The following is a 21,024-nucleotide window of genomic DNA, read 5'->3' on the forward strand; positions in this document are numbered from 1 at the left end:
CTTAAATATAAAAAAAATTCTACACTGAATAAGATAGAGACCAAATGGAAAAAAATAGCCATTTACAATGGGAATAATATATTGCCAATGATCATACAGAAATTAACTCAATATTATTAGTAATTATAAAAATGCAAATTTAAGCCATGGTCTACCACTACCCATCCACTAGAATAGCTAAAATCATTAACAAAAACAAAACAAAATAATTGACTGTCACATGTTGGTGAAAATATACAATAACAAGAACTTTTATATGCTTCTTCTGTACAAATCGGTCTATTCAGTTCAGCATTTATCTGTTAAACTTTAAGTTATACATCCATTATGACTCATAAATTTCAGTCCCAGTAGAAATCTGGAGAAATGTATGTGTGTGTATCCAAGAAGATTTTTACAGCAATCCATGGAAATGCTATTCTTCATAGTTTCAACCTGAAAACAATTCACAATTTCATAAGATTAACTAAGTGAGGTATATATTCATGCAGTGGAATAACATGTAGAAATAAAAATGAATGAACAATACCGATATGTCACAACATGGTTGAATTTTTTCAAAACGTAATCTTGTTCGAAAGAAGCAAGACAAAAAATAATACTTTATTTTCCCACTAATACAATATACAAAGCAATCAAAAGTAAACTGTATCGCTAAGATGTGCAGCCTCAAATAGTAAAAGCATAAAGTGCAGCAGGTAAGTGATTATCAGTGAAAGCAGCAGGTTGTTTGCATTCAGGGAAAAGGAGATTGTGGCTGAGAAGCGGCATTTGGGGGACTTCTGGAGAGAAGGCCATGTTCTTACTTAGTGTTAGTGTTATAATATTTTATGCAGATGCTCATTCATATTTTATTCACTCCTCTGTAAGTGTGTTATACTTCACAGTAAAAGAATGTTTTAGAAAATGTGTACAAACTTGCAAATTGGAAAGTAGATCCAAGATGTTTTTGAAAAAGCCAGTTTAGGAGGGGCAGACACAAAGACTTATGACAAAGCACCCGAAATTAAGACGATGCAGTGTTTATGCAGAGGAGGAAATATTGACCAACTGAATAGAGGAGAGCTCAGAAGCAGACTCATAATGAGAATTGTATGAAAGAGGTAGCATAGCAAATCACTGAGAAAAGAAAATGTTCAACAAATGTTGATAAAAATGCATTATGCCTGTGTTAAAAATCATCTCTCGCTTCATGCACAAAACCAGATGCATTTAACATTTAAATACCTAAAGAAAAAAGATTGAAACTTGTGAAAATGATAGATGAATATCTTTCCCACCTCAAGATATGGAAGGATTTCTTAAGCAAACACAAAGTCTGGGCCGTAACTACAAAGACTATATTAAAATTAAATAGTTTGGTTTATCAAAAGGTGACTTTAAAAATGGGAAAAGATAACTTAAAAACCTGGAGAAAATATTTGCAGCGCATTTAATCAACAAAGGATTTCCATATATCAATAAAGGAAAGGTCAACCATAGTAGACTTGAACACGTATTTAATAGCCATATGAATAAATATCAATCTCTGGTAACCAAGAAAGTGCACGCTGAGGACATGATGAGAAACCATTCCACAATCATTTGATTGAAGAAAGCTAAGAAGCCTGATATTACCCACAGTCAAGGGGCTGTTTTAAACATTGTTGGTCAAAATGCCAAATCAGTACAGCTGCTTCAGAAAACAATTCAGCACTGTGTTACACAGTTGAAGATTCACATAACCTATGACTTACCAAGTCCAGAGCTATGTACACACTCAAGATGAATTGTAGCTCATGTACATAAACGCATTTCCAGAAAAGTTCATAGTATTTATAGTCATAATAATGAATCAATAAATGATTTTCAATGGAAAAACAGATTTTTTAAAGAATGTGACATATCCCCACAATGGAATCTTTTACATCAGCGGAAACAGACAAACTGCAATAAAAAAAAAAAAAAGGAAAAACTGTAGTAACAAAATTTGGACTAATAATAAAATTTTAAAAAACTAAAGAAAAATGAATTTTATTGTTTTTCTAAAATTTTGCTCAGTTTAGATCTATCTGTGTATATGCATGTGTGTATGATAAATGCATATTGCAATATATATATAAACATATGATATATGTTTGTATATCACACAAACTTCAATGCAGTGGTAATTTCTAGGGAAGATGAGATCTTGAGGATGTGAGATAGGGAAAGAGTACGTCATGTGATGGGAAATATTCTAGTTTTGGAACTGGATGGTAATTCCACTTTAATTTACTGTACTACTGAAAACAAATGAATGAGGGGCTGAATGAATGAAAGACGGTAAAATCTTTAAATTGCTTGCTTAACTGAGTATTAAAATTGGCTCTCTTAGTGCTCCCTTCATCGCTTTTATGAGGATTAGTTGTACCGTGGATTTCTAGCACCAAACCCACTACTTAGAGACTGATAACCAACGCGCTCTGGTCTGCTTCCTCTTCCATCACAAAGCTACTTATTGGCCCTCGGCTAGCTATGTAAATTGGGGTAGTTATTTAAGACCTAAAAATCTCATTTTTCTCCCCTCTGTCTAACAGAATGAAAAACAGCTCCCTTGCCTATTTTATAAAGCAGTAGTGGATTCAAATGAAGCAATCTAGGGGAAAACTCTACAAACTTGTACACTGCTACTGTGATAGTTTATCAGAATAATACTCATGAAACATCTTAAAGCAGGTATTTGTTAGACATTCCACTTGAATTGAACACTAAACATTGTCCTGTGATACATTTAAAGTTAAGCCCATTCATCAGTAAATACACATTTGTTAGCATCTTCTGGATACAAGAGACCACGTGGGGATTGGGAGGCTGACAGTCATAGAAGACAGGTTCTGCTCAGTAAAGGTACCCGGCCAGTTAGGCGGGTGTTGAGCACAGGTGCATGCCAACTCTAATCTCTCATGACTGATCCAAAAGTCATCCCCAGTATTGCCGCTGCAGCTTCCAAAAGTTATTCTTCCTTTAGTGTCTTTGCTCAGTAAATCCTATTTTAATAGCTCTCATTTTGACATCTCTGCTTCCCATTCAGAGAGGTTTGGAGTACAGCATTTACCATTCATTAAAAAAAAAAAAAATGACTAAAGCCCTAACTTCAAGGTTATGTTCCCTTTTGTGTGGATCTATTACTTTATGCGTGGGATGCTGTTTGAATGAATGTTCATCAACTTAGATGTGACATTTTAAACTGAGGTTAGATCATTAGGGATTCTTCACTTATCCAGTGAGAATAAGCTAACTTCTCTCAATCTTTTTTTTTTCTCTTCCATAATATGAATTTGAAGCCTGACCTTGTTTTGGTTGAAGTAGGCTAAACTTCTTTGACAACAATGATGATACTTCCTGAAGTACGGTGACTGGGACTGTCTCCAAGCAAGATTTTAGCAGGAGGATTTATACTGCTAACAAAGCCTCAGAAAAACCCCGTTGTGTTTATTTCTCTTGTTGCCTTCCCATCGCAGTATCTGTACCATTTCTCAGAAAAAAATTTGTCAATTATATTTCAAGTGGCAATGAGAACTGGAATAAATTTAAATGTTCCTAAGAGATAGATAGATAGATGGATAGACAGATAGTCATCAGTATCATCCTGAGGTTTTCGCAATAGCTTGCAAGTGAGATCAGCAGATAATTATAATAACTTTTAAATTATTTTCTAAAGACTATCTTCATTCTTTTATTTACTGGTACTAACTCATACTCTACTTGGTTTAATATCTTAATCATACTTCAATTGAACAGACTTAAAAACAAAACAAAACAAAAAAGGAAATAATAAAATAAATGCACTCAAAAATAACATCTTATGAGAAAAATAAGAAGAAACTATTTTTCAAGTGGATTTTGTTCTCTTAAGAATTATTCTAAATTGGTTCCAAGAAGAAAGTGGTGTAACCTCTTAAGCAAACACTGTTTCCTTATTTTTAATGTATCATTAAATTTGGAGGTTTAATTTTTCCATTGGCATAAAGTTACTGAATGTTAATAATTTTTTGACTAGGATATTGTACTTGTCAAATCAACAATTTATTCGAGTGCAGGGAATCCTTCAAGGATGAATACTAAAAGGTCTTACTAAGGTTTTGGTGAAAAGAGGAGCTGAAACTATTAATACTCATTCTAATCCTTGTGTAATCCTCATGTATGCAATTTAATCTTTTTTTTTTTACACAGCGTCCTTAACTCTGAGATTAACTGTGAAAGCATAAAGGCCAATATGATACCATCCCTTAAATTAATACCTGGTATTTGGAGACTAGAAAAAAAAAAGTATTTCTCAGCATATTCATTACCCAGCTGAGTCCTTGGTCTCATTTGAAGTATGGCAGGTACTGAGAGCAACACTTTAAGGGTTCATGCCTCCCAGAAGCAAAGGAAACCAAAACCATCAGATAATGAGCTACTCAGTCAGTAATGGCATGATTAGTATTCCACCTGGTAGCTGGGTGTTAAACCACCTGTCACATGGTTGTACATCGAGACCTGTAGATATTCCTCCTGTCCTACAAGATCTCCTTCTAGAAACTGCATACTCTGAATTTGTCTGAAAAATAATACTTTTGCAAAATTAAGATGTTGTGGTGTTTCTAAATATCTCAGCTTGGAATTGTAGAACTTTAAATGCCTTTGGGAATTTCAGGTTCTAGAGACACAGTTGGATGAGAATGTGACTATTACCCACCACAGGTTATTGTTGATATAGAATGCAAATGGCATTTGGACATGGCAGTTGGACAGTCACATATCTTTCCCCAGTGGCTCCCAGACTTCCAAAAACACTGCTCAGTTTTTAGTAGAGTTTAATATACATTGGTCGGGATGACTTGACTAAATCTCCTGAAATGAAATAATCTTAGAAGTCAGGGAGACATCATCCATTGCCTACACCCTTAGTAAACCTAACAATAATATTCTGTATTGACTACAGTATTGTCTTTGGTTCTGTGAACTTATAGGAGAACTTGCATATAAGCATCTATGGGAATTGTTATTGAAACTCGACTAATTTAATATATGCCCTATAATATCTTGCCCTAATAATTATGCCCACCCTTTACAAATCAGCCAAAGATGCTGAGTGTTAGAGCCTAAAGGGCAGTTTTTAAAGAAAACTTAGAGCAAATACATTTGAAAGGACAACATGTAAAACACAACAAAAACATAAGGAAATTTAGAACTGAACAATAAATATTCCATTGTCTTCCATGTTGGGAAGTAAGCATTAAGAGGAACTTCACCCAGTCCTGCCCTGGGTCAAATAGCCTGGAGCTGTAAAAATGAAGTTCTCTAGGGGGACAGAACCTTGTCCCTTTTATTCTTTGCTTTCCTACAATAAATATCTGGAGAACCATCCATAGCCAGGGGACTAAATCCATCATGTTTACTGTTTCTACTTCAGAGGGTTCCTATGCTTGCTAATCTAATATCATATGATGTCTTTATCCCTGGGTCAAAGAGGGGTAGAAAAGTTTCGAAGAAACATCTACACTATATCCTTTATTTTAATCTCTGCCTTCCTATAAATGAGTTGCTGCTGCTTTTTTTTTTAAGCTTAAAAGCCAATATGTCTAATTTAATCAGCCTCAATCAGGATGATAAGGAAAGTAGAAACAGGAATGCTGAGCAGTATAAACTTTCCCTACGTGATAATAAAGGAGCAAAGAGATTTCCATTGCAGTTTATGTAGCTCTAGGCAGACCCAGTTTCCACCTCCTTACAGTTAGGCTGGCTAGGCAAAAAGTTTTGTAAATCTTAGGTCATACTTAAAGGAAATGGAGGATTTTCCCAAATTCTAGGTATTCAGCACAGCTTATCATATCTTCATAGCTTTGGCAAAGAGGAAGAAACAAATGTGAGTCTTTGATAGTAAGCGGACATCAGTCTTTCGCAAAGGCATGCTCGATTGTGGCTTAGGGCATGTGCATGTGTTGAAGATGACACTTATTATATTAACATGGACCAAATGCTTAAGATCTCTGATCCTCGATTTTTCTGAAATAGGCTAATAATACCACCTCATTAGCTGCGTGTGAGGAAGAGCAGGATATTATGTATGGCACATAGGAAAACAGCAGCTTCTATAATGAATGTTTGTCACTTTGCCTTCTCCGTATCCTTTCTTCTCATTTAATATCAGAAAAGAACACGTGTTGGTGGGCCTGTACCTCCCCGGACTCCACCTGTTGGTGGCATTGATGGGTCCATAGTTTGGACACATGTTCCAAGCAAGTCGCTCATACCCCTTATCTGAAATTGATCCATAGCTACAAGAAGGGAAAATGAACTTCATTCTACTGCACATGTTAAGTTGCCTTTGTGATCCCGAAAATGTTGGTAGTCATAGTCTCATCAAAAGGGTGAGACATACGAGAAGGGAAGCCAGACTGAAAGATGGGTGGGTGTGCTTGGGAAGAAAGGGAAAGGCTTTGTGATCATTCTGGTTATGGCTTCCAGCTGTGCCTGAAGCTATACCTGCCCTTGGAGTTACCAGTTTTAGCATCCAATAAATCTGCCCAACCTTTTTATTATTTAGCTTTAGCTAATTACATTGGGGTTCTGTCACTGACAGTTGGAAGTTCTGACTCTTATAGTCAATCAGTACTCACTATTTTTGAGCTTCCTTGGAACCTTACAGCAGTCTTCAACCACATTTTGGTGTAATTAGGATTTGTGAAAAAAATTTCCTTTTTCCTGATTCTGATGGTCATTTTTCTCTCTTCATTATAGGAAAGATGGTTAGTGGAATTACCTCCCTCCCCCACAAAAAAAGAAAAAGAAAACGTTAGTCTATGAAATACTTCGATTATGTTACTTATCTCAACTGTGATCAAAATTGTTGCTTTTAGGTACAGAAGACCTAGTAAATGAAGAATACGGTGCTTCTTGTGATGTATTGTGATTTCTGGCAACTCACCGAGCTTGGTATAACTACCTATTCTGTCACTAACTAATTTGTAACTCTGGCAAAGCTAATTAACCTCTTGAAAGTTCAGTTTCCTTTTTGATAAAATATGGAATTTAAAAATACACAACATTTAAAGTTGTTATATGGAACAATCGAGAAAACACATACGTGTAACTTAGCTAGTTTCTGGGGCAGAAAATACCCTCAATAAATGGAAACAATGACCATTGTTCTTGTCCTTCCAAAGGGTGTTCCCCATCTGGCTTTACCAACTCTCTCTCTCTCTCTAACAAGGAATTACTTCCCTGCTTTGGGAGATGACCTGTGTTTATGTATACAAATTACAAAAAAAAAAAAAAAACCCACATTCTGACTCTTTTTAACTTGTTCTCTTTATAACTAGGTACTCCATCTCCTCTGCAGCTTGTCTGTTGCTTTTAAGCTGGGTTTACTTGATCAAATACTTCTAACTTAATGTGAGTTTAAAAATGAAATTCAAGCCAGCTGTACTGATTTGGAGTCTTATAAGCATAATTATTTTAGGAGACTCTGTAGAGGTTAACATCATTATTTGATTATGAATCACATACAGAACACTTTATTTTTGCAAAGAGCTTTGGCATGGTTTTATAATTTAAAGTCAAAAGTGACTCAGTGGGGGATGTGTCACCCATTATTGATGGGGAAAGAAGAGCCAAAGGGAGTTAAACAATTGCGGAGCAAGTCCACCATTAACCAGAGTGTCTGGACATGGGTTTCCCAAGCACTGACGTCTGCACGAGACTGACTCCACCAGGGCAGTGAAAATTCACACAACTGGATATCATTAGTTTGGCTGTTTCTCTTTTTTACTCCTAAATAAACATTTCGGGGAGGGATTTATTTAACAAACAGTCCATTCTGATGGTGGTACAAAAGTAACTTACTTGACAACAGTCCATAGGTTTAAGAAATGAAAGAAACTAGGTCTTGTTGATCTAATAATAATATTTTAAATTATTTAAACTTACTTTGTTTCAGTGTAATGATCTTCATGCATTTGTCCATCATTGCTATCCTGAATTCACTTTAGTACTGCCCATAGCTACTGTCAATTGACTGGGATAAGATCAGTCCTGTATAAAAATTATGAACCTCAGATTATTATTTATTTTATCATGCTCTATTTGCTTAAATCAGACTTTCAGAAGAGAGAGAGAGACACATAAAATTCAAATGCTGAATTTTTTAAAAACCCCATTCAATGGTTGTACGTATGCAAATGTGAGGTAAATTAGAAAACTCTCCAGATAGATCAAATATTTTCTCTAAGGAGTTAAAACAATGTTGCTCACAGGGACACTTTCTCAAAAAGTGAGAATTAATTATCTCCTACTAATATAACTTGAGCAAAGGTGTGCATTTCATTCATGGAATGGTGTCACCTGATTTAAAGTCAGATGAGAGAAAATAAATTTCCTCACAAATATTTACTTCTCTGTTCACAAACAAGAGAAAACCAAATCTAAATTACATTATGCAGAAGAGTAGCAGTCTTAAAAAGCTTAGGGGCAGGCTTCAGAATCAGTTTGATCCAGGAGTTCAAGTGATACCAAGTTTTGGCTTCTCTCCATTTCCTTTTTCTGTTTTCATATGGTGACCCAAGCAGACTTAGGCTCACATTTTCTTGGTTCAAAAGAAAAAAAAAAAAGGAAATAAAGAAATAAAAGAAACAAAACAAATAGGAAAGAGAGAAAGAAAAAAGAAAGAAAGAAAGAGAGAAAGAAAGAAAGAAAGAGAAAGAGAGAAAGAAGAGAGAGAATTTATATTTTTCTAATCATTTGAACATAGAGCCTCAGGCCTGATTTTTGCTTATTTGTTAATTTTGGAACTGAATTGAATCACATAGCCACCCCTGATCTATTTTGTTCACTGATTTATTCATTTCAATAAACACTGAATTCTAGAAAAAGTCTGAGACGTCAGTCTCAGGCCTTATGATAAAATGTTTATTAAACCTTTCATTTATTTCTCAGTTTTTTTCTAGAACAAACAACCCATATAATATGTCATTTGAAAGAATCTATTCCAGAAGACAGCTGACTCCTCTACCTAAATGACTCTTTAAATGCTGTTTTCTCTTAGGATTTTTACTGTTCCTGCAGTGCTTCTCCGGATTGCACATCACGGGATATCTGAGAGACCAGTTCTAGTACACCAAAGCTTAATTCAAGGCAGCCAAATTAAATCATCCTAGTGATTCAGTAATTTCCCAAGAAGACCTTCAGACCCCAAATTATAAGGAGTCAACTGCAGCGCTTAATTTTTTTCACAGATTTTTTTTCCTCATTGATTTTAATTAAGGTCTTCCTTGTCTTGTGAGCTTGGAGGACTTTCATTGTCTACTGAGATAACTCTATTTGAAGTCAGGTTGGCCAGAAAGTCACAAAAACCTAATAATTTTGCAAGAACAAGTTACTCTGAAATATTGGGAAACCAGAATCCACCTTCTCTTGTCAGTGACAGTTACAAGTGAATATTGATTTCTGCTAAATGTCTCCTGATTCCCTAAGGGGAGGTAGCAGTTCTAGGGAATCTGGAAGGCAAGAGCCTAAAACTGAGGGCACAACCTTGGAGAAGGGAATTAGCTTTGGGAGTCTGACCTCTTAAGTTTCTCTATAAGAACTGATTTCATAATTCTTCAAATAAAGCTAGCTCATTTTCCTTAGGCTGGAAGAGGGTCCACAGCATTCACACTTAGCTTTCCCACCTGCAACAGAGAGCCATTCTCAATCATCTCCTTTCTTCAGGGGCTGCCAGGGGCTTAAAATATGTTCAATATAGTCTTCTGTTTAAAAGTGGAGGATATGCAGTTAGAGAGAGTAGGTTTCACAACCCTGGCCAACCACTTACCAGTGTGTAGAATTGGATAGTTACATATCACATCCAAATATCAGTGTTCACATCTGTGAAATGGGGAAAACAGTATTATCTACCTTAAATTTGTTTATATAATATCCTTTTCCAATATTTTGAGGGTTAAATGGGTATAGACAATGCTCAGTGATATGTAAACATCATTGTGTAATATGTGTATTAATATAATTTTGTAGAAAATAAAAGGGAGAGGGTGAATGTTTTCACCTTGCATGGTGAGTGATCAGGGAAACAGGGCCAGTCCTGGGAGTGCCAAACCCACAATTCCTCCCACTCTTGTCTGGTTCCTTATGTACACTCGTAAGGGTGGCAGTGAGAGCACTCTCAAGGAGACAGAGAGTACGTGCAGGAAACAAGCCAAGGTCTACTGGCAATGGAGACTCAGCTGTAGGGTTAACCAGAAAAACAAAGAGAGGTTACTAACAGCTGACATGTTTCACTGTAAGATTAAGAAAAGACATGCAAGCTTAAGGAACTTGGAAATAACCCCATCAGAGTATAACAAACAAAAAAGAATAAAAAAGAACTAAGAAAGCCAATATGATCTATAAGATATCTTCAAAAGAACCAATATCAGATTCATTGGAATTCCAGAAGGAGAAGTGGAGAAAAAAGGGAGTAGAAAGCTTATTTAAAGAAATAATGGCCAAGAACTTCTGAAATCTGGGGAGACACTTGGACATTCAAGTTCATGAAGCTAATAGGTCATCCAATTATTTCAATTCAAAACCATTTTATCCAAGACACATTATAATGAAAGTGTCAAAAATCACAGATAAAGAGAGAATCTTAAAGGCAGCAAGAGAAAAAAGATTGGAACCTTCACTGGGCTATCAGTGGATTTCTCAGTAGACAACTTACAGAGAGAGTGGCATGATGTATTCAAAGTACTGAAAGGAAAAAATGGCCACCAAGAATACGCTATCAGCATTGCTATTCTTCAGAAATGAAGGATAAAAACTTTCCCGAACAAAAGCAGGAGTTTGCACTAAACCTGCCTTACAAAAAAAATGTTGGAGGGAGTTATTCAGGCTGATATAAAAAGATGCTACTTAGAAACATGAAGACATACAAAAATACACAACACACTGGAAAGGCAAACATACATAATCAAGTTCAGAAAACTCTAATTCTGCAATATGATGATGTGTTAACTAAATAACTATATTATAATTTAAAGAAAAGACTAATAAAAGAACTATAACTATTATAATTTCTTAATGAAGAGATATTATAAAAAGAGGTAAATTGTGACATTGAAGACATAAAAGGGGAGAAATAAAAGAGTAGAATTTCTTATGTGATTAAAGTTAAATTGCTGTCAGCATGAAATGGACTGTTACATTTATAAGATGTTTGATGTAAGCCTTATAATAACCACAAAGCCAAACAAGTAGTAGATTCACAAAAAAATAAAAGAATCACAGTATATCACCTTAGATAAACACCAATTCAAAAAGTTAGGCAGCAAGAGAGAATAAAAGAAACAGTGGAACTAAAAAAACAGCCAGAAAACAGTAAGATGGTGTTATTAAATCCTTATATATTAATAATTCTAAATGGAATATATTTTGAATTCTCCAACTAAAAGGCACAGAGTGCCTGGACAGATTTAAAAAAAAAAAAGACCCACTGTATGATACCTACAAGAATTTCACTTAGCTTTGAGCATACATATGCTCAAAGTGAAGGGATAGGAAAAAGGAATCTATGCAAGTAGAACCCAGAAGAAAGAGGGAGTAGCTTACTAAAGCCAAAAACAGTAACAAGAGACAAAGAATATCATTATATAATGATAAAAGGATCATCTCATCAAGAAGGTATAAAATTTGTAAATATACACAGCCAACTGTGGAGCACCTAAATATATTAATCAAATACCTACAGATATGAAGAGAGAAATAGACAACAATACAATAATAGTAGAGGACTTTGATACACAACATTCAGCAATGGATAGATCATCTAAATAGAAAATCAGCAAGGAAATGTTGATTTAAACCATACTTTAGACCTAATAGACATATATAGAATATTCCACCTAACAGCAGAAGGATACACATTCTTCTCAAGTGTACATGAGACATTCTCAGGGACAGTCATAGACAAAACAAGTCTTAGCAAACTTAAGAAAACTGAAATCATACCAACTATCTTTTCCAACCACAATGGAGTGAAACCAGAGATGAATAACAAGAGGAAAGCTGGAAATTTTACTAAACTACACACTCCTGAGCAACCAATAGATCAAAGAAGAACTCAAAAGGGAAATAAAAATATCTTACAAAAAATGAAAATGGAAACACAATGTATCAAAACCTATAGGATGCTGCAAATGAAGTTCTTAGAGGGAAGCTTATAGAGATAAATGCATATATTAAGAAAAAAGGAAGATCTTGAATAAACCATCTAACTGTACACATCATGGAATTAGAAAAAGAAAAACAAACTGAGCCCAAGTTTGTAGAAGAAAGAAAATAGCAAAGATCAGAGTAGAAATAAGTGAAATAAGGACCAAAAAAAAAAACAATAGAAAAGACTAATTAAACTAAGAGCTAATTTTTTTTAAAGATTTTAAAAAAGACAAACCTTTAGCTAGACTAAGTAAATAAAAGGGAGAGGGGACTCAAATAATAAAATCAGAAATGAAAGAGGAGACATTATGACTGATACCACAAAAATATATATAGGATCATAAGAGACAAATATGGCCATTTATAATGCCAACAAATTGGCTAACCTAAAAGAAATGGTTAAATTTCTAGAAATATACAACTTGTCAAGACTGAGTTATGAAGGAATTCAATATTTGAACAGATCAATAATGAGTAAAGGAGATTGACTCAGTAATCAAAATCCTCCCAAGACAGAAATGCCCAGAGCCAGATGGTTTCACTGGTGAATTCTAGTAAACATTTAAAGAAGAATTAACACCAGTCTTTCTCAAACCTTTCCCAAAAATTGAAAGGGAGGAAATACCCTCAGACTCACTTTACAGGGCTAGATAAGGAAAATACAATAAAACTGTAGAGCAATATCCCTGTTGAATGTAGATGCAACATTTTTCAACAAGATATTAGCAAACCAAATTCAACAGCCCATTAAAGTGATCATTCACCATGAACAAGTGGGATTTATCTCTGAGATGCAAGGATGGTTCAACATACTCATATCAAGAAATGTGATACATAACATTAACAGAATGAAAGTCATCTGATTATCTCATTATATGCCAAAAAAATCATTTGACAAAATACATCTTTTCATGATAAAATCTCTCAACAAATTGGATATAGAAGGAACACACCTTAACATAATAATGACCGTATATGACAAACACACATTAACATCATATTCAACAGTGAAAGATGTAAAGCTTTTCCTTTAAGATCAGGAAGAAGACAAAGTTGCCCATTATCACTACTCTTATTCAACATAGTACTGAAAGTCCTACCTAAAGCAATCAGACAAAAATAAAGATATTAAATCAAAAAGGAAGTAAAATTATGTTTCTTTGCAGATAACCTGATCTTAGAAAATCCTTAAGAATCAACTAAAAATATTGTTAGAATTAATCAATGAATTCCTTACAGTGGCAGGATATAAAATTAACAGACAGAAACAATTTCATTTCTATACACAAACAATAATATATATGAAAAAGAAATGAAGAAAATAATTCTATTTCCAATGGCATCAAAAACAACATAATACTAAGAAATAAATTTAACCAAGGTCGTGAAAGATCTGCATGATGAAAATTGTAAGAATTTGATTAAAGAAATTGAAGAGGATGCAAACAAATGGAAAGATAACCACATTTGTTGATCAGAATAATTAATATTGTTTAAATGTCCACCCTACCCAACACTATCTATAAAATAATTACAGTCACTATCCAAATTCCAATGATATTTCTTGCATAAATAGAAAAAAACCCTGAAAGTTTGTATGGAGCCAAAATCCCAAATAGCCAAAGTAATCCTGAGAAAGAGGAACAAACTTAGAGGCATCATTTTCCCCAAATTCAAACTATACTGCAAAGCTAAAGTAATCTAAACAGCATGGTACTGACATAAAATAGATACACAGACTAATGGAACAGAATAGAAAGCCTGTGAATAAGCTCCACGTATATGGTCACCTAATATTTGAAAAGGGAGCTAAGAATATTCAATAGGGAAAGGGTATTCTCTTTAATAAATGGTGCTGGGAAGACTGGATAACCACATACAGAGAAATAAAACTGAAACCTTATAACACTTACAAAAATTAACTCAAAATAGATTAAAGACTTAAATATACAACCTGAAACTATAAATATTCACAGAGGAAAACAAAGGGAAAATGTTGCTCAATAATAGTCTTGGCAAGTATTGTTTGAATATGACACCAAAAGCATAAGCAAGTAAAGGAAAAATCAAGAAGTAAGATGACATCAAACTAAAACCTTCTCACAGCAAAAGAAACAATCAATGAAAGGAAAAGGTAACCTGTGAAATGAGGGGAAAATATCTGTAAATTATATCTGGTAAGAAGTTAATATCCAAAATATATAATAAGCTCATAAACCTCAATACCAAAAAAATCAAACAATCTGATTAAAAAAAGGTAGAGGAAACTGAATAGACTTTTTTCAAAGAAGATGTGCAGATGCCAAAGAAGTACATTAAAAGATGTTCAACCTTGCTAATCATGAGGGAAATGAAAACCAAAACCAAAGTGAGATACCATCTCACACCTGTTAGAAGGATTATCAGCAAAAAGACAAGTGAAAACAAATGCTGGCAGAGATGTGGAAGAAAGGAAACACTTCTGCACTGGTTGGAGGGAATTTAAGTTGGTCCAACCACTATGAAAATCAGTATGGAGTTTCCTCAAATTATTATCTATAAAATAGTACCATAAGATCCAGCAATCCCATTTTTGGATACATATCCAAAGGAAATGAAAACGCAATAGTAAAAATATGTCTGTACTCTCATTTTTACAGCATTATTCATAATGATATGGAAACAACTTGTCTGTCAAAGGATGAATGGATAAAGAATTCACATATATATGTACGTATACTTTATCTATATGTGTGTGTGTGTATATGTACAAATAATGGCATTTATACATATATATATATATATATGTAATGAAATATTATGTGGCCACAGAAAAAAAGGAAATCCTGCTATTTGCGACAACATGGATGACACTTGGGAGCATTACACTAAGTGAGAGAAGTCAGACAGAGAAAGACACATACTAGATGATCTCATATGTGGAATCTACAAAAGCTGAACTCATAGTAACAGAGTGGAACGATTACCAGGATCTGCAGGGTGCGGGAAATGGGGAGATGTTTGTCAAAAAGTGCATACTTGCAGTTACAGGATGAATAGGTGCTCAGCATTGTGATTATAGTTAAACATACTGTATAATATACTTAAAAGTTGTTGTTAACTCTTCTCACTGCAGAAGAGTGATAATTACATGACATGAAGGAGGTGTTAGCTAACACTGCAGTGGCGATCATATTGCAGTATATAAACGTATCAAATCAACACGGCACGCACCTCAGATTTACACAATGTTATATGCCAGTTGTATCTCAATGTAAAGGAAAACATAATATAAAGATGTCAGAAAGGAAAAATTACAGTTCATTCCTGACTTTGTCTAGTGTCAAAGCTCACTAGCCTCACCTTCCTCCAAGTCCTGTAGAAACGGGTTTTTACAGAGGAAGCAAATATTTGTCACCATATTTGAAGAAAGGACAAAGTGGGTTTTGGCAAGTAGACGAGTGGAGCAGGCGGTGCTAAGACGAACTGCACACAGTAAGAAACCTGTCATCATCAAAACAAAGAACTGTAAACTGGATGATGGCAATTAGAAAACTTGAAAAGACACTGGAGGGAGAGACACAGGCTAGATCATGCCGAGGGTCTTCTGCGTCATGCTGGGTATCGGAGTCTATTTGGCGAGATGTAATAGAGAGAAGTCATTGACTCCGTTCGTTTCAGACGCTTTGACCTGCCACTATTAAAGCCTCTTTGTACGGCCTTACTTCTGAAGACTTCAGTGTGTTTTTTTATTGTTTTAAAGATCATATTTACTTATTTAAAATATCATGAAGAAAATGGAGTAGTGGAACCGTGCTTGCATATCATTATCAATTGGTAAGTGCTAGTCATTGATATTATCATCATATCACTATATTATTTTCTCAGTTGATCTTTCTCCAATGCCTTTCATATTAAAGAGAAAACCATCAACTTACCTGAGTGACCCGGAGGGACCTAGTGGACTCTGGGACTCACTCTGGGTATTCCCCACTCTGGAAGCCTCGTCCTGCAGTTTATGCTTTCAACAGAATCTCCTTCAGACACATCACACACATCCAAAAGCCACCGATTACTAAAATACCAACTTTCAGACTCCCTGCTTTTTGTTCTCTTATATTCTGCCAATTGTACTGAGCAGACCACTAACACCCACCTGTATAAAATGTCCGATCTGTAAAAATGTTTATGCTTCAATCTTGAGAGGTTTGCTTCATGTTTGAAAAAAAAAGCTTTTATACTTAAGACTAAAATATGCATGTACAATTAACATTACATTACAGTGGCAAATGCATAAAATATCTGTTTAAAGCAATGCTTGTGTTAAACGGGAGAAAGACTCTTTCTCCTTATGCCACTGTGGGAGGAAGGGAATTTTTAGGATATTCCATTTATGAAAATGTTAAGACTCTCTTAATTGTCCAGCTGGCCCAGCAGCTTCAGTCTCCAGAACAACTGAGATGCATAGACACATTATATAATGGAGATGTAAGTGTTGCTTTATTTTTACTCCTTTGTTCTGGGAGGTGTTATAAATTACATCCTTAACTGCAGGGACTTGCCAGGTGACCCAGCCAAGCTGCGCTTACCACCTCTTATGGAATATTGACCAAATTCAATAACATTTAACAGCTCATACTGAGATCCTTTTCAAAGGCATAAATATGCGCAGATAAAACCCCACGCACGGTGCAGCAGCTATGGGGCACACAGAAAACAGGTACTGCTGGGGATGTACAGAATGCGGCGCTCATAGCTAGGAGATCAATTTATTCAGTCAACTACAATGAAGAAGTCAGAGATTAAAACTAGCCAAATGAGAGAGGTAAAAGTCTGGGGTCATTATGCTTATCCTTAGTCCTTTTTTTTTTTTCTTGAAGGTTTTGATCAATTTATCTCAAAGTGGCATCTCATTCAGTGTTTGTAAGTAACTGATTCTGTGCAGCTGTTTTTCCCTATTAGAATGCTGAAGTTTGGGACAGATTTCTTTTTCAGTTTTAAGTGGAATAAGAATAAGGGAAATGAAATAACTTCCCCATGTTCCCAAGGCAAGTCTCTGATACTGCAGTCAGAACTGCCAGGCTTCTCATAGTAATTTTGTACCTGTGAATTTCATGGGTAAGAGACATTTTACAGTGCAGCTGAAAAAGAGATAGAATTGAAAGAGAGACATGTGAGAAATATGTGCCCAAGAGCTTATTTCACCATAGGAGGCAATGGTCTAATTAGTAAGTGCATCCGCTTTGGTGGGTTCAACAGTACTGAGGAATAGCTTGCCAAGGGTACCAGGGAGAGATGGACAAAACTACAGAAACCAGCTTGACTCCAACAGCTAAAGGTACCTATTACTAAATTTGCAATAGGAGGATTATAATAATCATAGTAAAAATAGTCTTAACTAGTGGGTAGTTTGTACTCATTTTCTGGACGCTGCTAAGTACACTCCATGGATTCTGCCATGGGACCCTCATGACAACCACAGGATGAAGAGAGTGTAGCTGTCACCAGTTATCAGATGAAGGAACAGAGTCTTGGCGAGATAACACAAATTCAGCATGACTGCAAGCAAGTAAGTGAAGGATGCTCTTCGAACTCCAGTGGTTTGATATGAAAAATTCACAGACTTAGCCACAGCCGTCTAAAGACTTCCAAGACCATTAAATATGGCCTGAATTATGAGCTCATAATCAACTTATCCCTGATAAAAAGTGGACCTTAGTACTTTGATGGCTAGCCCTCAAATTCTAAACTGATTTTAACTCTATTTGTTAAACCATTGCAAAGTAGTAAATATTAAAAGTATTGTGGATATGGGGGTGCAACTGAGGGATTTACATTATGCCAGGATGTCCTGAATTCTAACACAGTATCCAGAATTCTGCTTGCAAAGAATTTATCCCACCCCAAATGGTCTTTGAAGTAGAGACATACACAACAAGGCAAAGGAAGGCCAAAAAAAAAAAAAAAAATTAAATTGGACTTGAGCCTTAAACCCTTATAAAAAATTTTAGTTGGCTAGGTTTGATAGCAGAAGTATAAATACCTGAAATCAACTTACATAAATCTCAAGGCTTAATTAATTTGACAGGTGTTTTTGGACTAGCCAGTTGTTCCAGATGCTAATTTCAGGATGATTACATAAGAATCACTAAAGGATTCTTAAAGACACAAATTAAAGCACTAAATCCTGGGGAAGTATAAGGCAGAGGATTTCTAAGACAGAGCCTAGGTAAGTCCACCCATTCATCTGTTTTTTAAGCTCCTTGGTAATGTTGATGTCTAACTAGTTTTCGCAATCATTGCATAGACCTTTTCATCAAGTTCAAGGACTCCGTTCCTAGCATAAATGGCCTAATCCACATAGCAGGGCTCCTAGTGGGTGAATGCCCAGTTCTTGTTCCCATCACATTTGTGTCCCTGCTATAGTCTGAGAGATGTGAGTGTATGTGGGTGTTTTGTGTTGGGGGATAGGTTGTCTGTCAATCCACTGACTCCTCCCAGAGGATAACTCCTATTTTGAGCAATGCTTTATGCTAGGATCTATTAAGAATGACAACAATAATTAAAATGCAAGGGAACACAAATACAGTAAGTGAGGAATCCATTAAAACCTCTGGGGCTTCAGAGAGAAGAACTAATTTTCGCTTGAAAGATGAAATAAATGTCTATGTGCAAAGGAGATATTTTGCAATGCAATTGAGAAAGGAATGGAAGCAAAATAAGAGCTCCATTCTCATGAGTTTAGTTCATCGTGGGAGGCAATGAACCTTTAAATAAGCAGAGTGTGCTTTCAGAACTTGTAGTGAATTTCACCTTCAGACTTTTACAGAATTGGGAATTGACTTACTTAAGGAAGGATCATGTGATTTCAGCCTTGAAAGGTGGTATATGTAGGAAAGAATGGAATTTATATTTAAATTCTGTACCAAAAATACAAATTAGAAGTACTGAAGGGGGAAATATGATCTTTAATTGCTACTAAACATACAGAAGGTGTTGGAAAATCTACAAGATTGCTCAGTATTAATTTACCTTCATTGTCTAAAAATTAACAATAGCCATATTTCTCACTCTCATCATTCAATCCTTAAAAAGAAAATGATGATGCAAGGTTTTTTCTTTTTTAATTATTATTACATTCCAAAGAAACATGATGAGTTTTCCTGAATGAAGACATGTAAAGAAAACTCATTCATACCTTTGTTTACTGTTTGAAGTAAAGGCGGGCTTTAGAATTCCCTTTGCAAAGAGGCTTCCCAGGAATCTTGGACCTTTTGTCTAGATGGATTGTAAATCTCCGATGTACAAAAATGAGCATTTGAATGAAGGGAGCAGTGATTTCCCAGGAGTCTGTTTCATTACTCATCAGTTACAGAAGACCACCGTATGTCTGTGATGAGCACCCTCACTTTAAAGATCTAATGCATGTACACAACCTCTAGAAATCCCAAAGGTTTTAGTCATCATTATTTTTATTTTCTGCTCTCCAAGCTAATTTGAGGCTTTCAAAGTTTTCCCCCATATTTTTATGACATCTCCCTTTTCAGCATAATGCTCTCTGGACCCTTCACCTCTGTCATCTTCCTCTTTTTCATTTTATTCAACACTTGATTTTTTATTCTCTCACTTGCTGATTTTTTAAACCTATATTCAGTCTAGCCAGAGATTGCATTTCAGCGTAGTCCATCCTCTCTCCCATCCTTCAAGCATTTCAGTATGTGCTAAACTGCTCTTAGCCTTGGGGAAACCATGCGTGGTAACACATTTCCTCCTTTGGATTGATGTGCCCTGTGTTTAGATTATTGAAGCACTTTGTAAAATACCCCTCAACTCACTGTCACCTTCGTACACATTTCCCATGATTCAGGTCCTCGTTATAAGACCCCCAGAAGGACTCTGCCTTCACTGTTTCTTCTGCCATGTTTATATTTCAGTAGTTCAGGAATTTTATTGGACTCCATAATTTCAGAAGTTTATACCCTGAATGTACATAGCTTTATATAATTTAGAGTTTATTATTATGATCAGTGGGTGAGACAGATATTATTTTCCTCAATTATCAGACAGAAAAACAAAGGCTAAGTGAGCTGCCACAAAATATCAGGCTAATAAATGAAGTATTCAACATCCAGACTCTTGTGTCCTAACTTCAAGTCCTGTACATTTACTTTGATGCCAAAATACTGTGTCATCCATTCAATGTCCATTTTTATTTTCTTTTATTTCAAATTGAAAGTTCTCTGGCAGAAGTTATCATGTGTCATTATTATTCTAAAAAAAAAAAAACCTAAACATGTAGCACATTTTCCACAACTACTTGCTGATTAACTGTTGAATTACAATAAATTATCAGTTTGTTTTACTTATATCATACAGTCTCCATTTATCTAATTTGCCCAACAGAAGTTCTACTTCTATTTCACTCTTCAGTATCAGAAGATAAAAAAAATTAACTCTTCTCCCCAAATGTGATGGGGAAGGTAAATAATTTTTGTTAAAATTTTGACCTATGATTCAATTCATGAGAGCGCCCTGTTTGGAAAGTCACTTGGGAAGGTGAGACCAGTAGATGGCTCTCTAATTCCTGAATTTATAAAGGAGAATGATGCTAAAACATTTGACTTCTGGTGAACAGATTTGATTTGATTGCACCAATGACAGGAATAAACTTCATGCAGACTTGCTGAAACAGGACACTTTATGCTGTTTAGTCACGTCACTTAAAATGGGAAAGCTATTCTTGACCCTCCTCATCCTTGACAAGTTCCAGAGATAGTTGAAGGCATCAGTGCCAGCCAGGAAGACAGTTTGTTCAAGTCTAGATAGAACACCGGCTTCATCAGTGCAGAG

The sequence above is a fragment of the Camelus dromedarius genome, chromosome 19 (assembly GCF_036321535.1).
Source record: "Camelus dromedarius isolate mCamDro1 chromosome 19, mCamDro1.pat, whole genome shotgun sequence".
Taxonomy (NCBI): Eukaryota; Metazoa; Chordata; class Mammalia; order Artiodactyla; family Camelidae; genus Camelus; species Camelus dromedarius.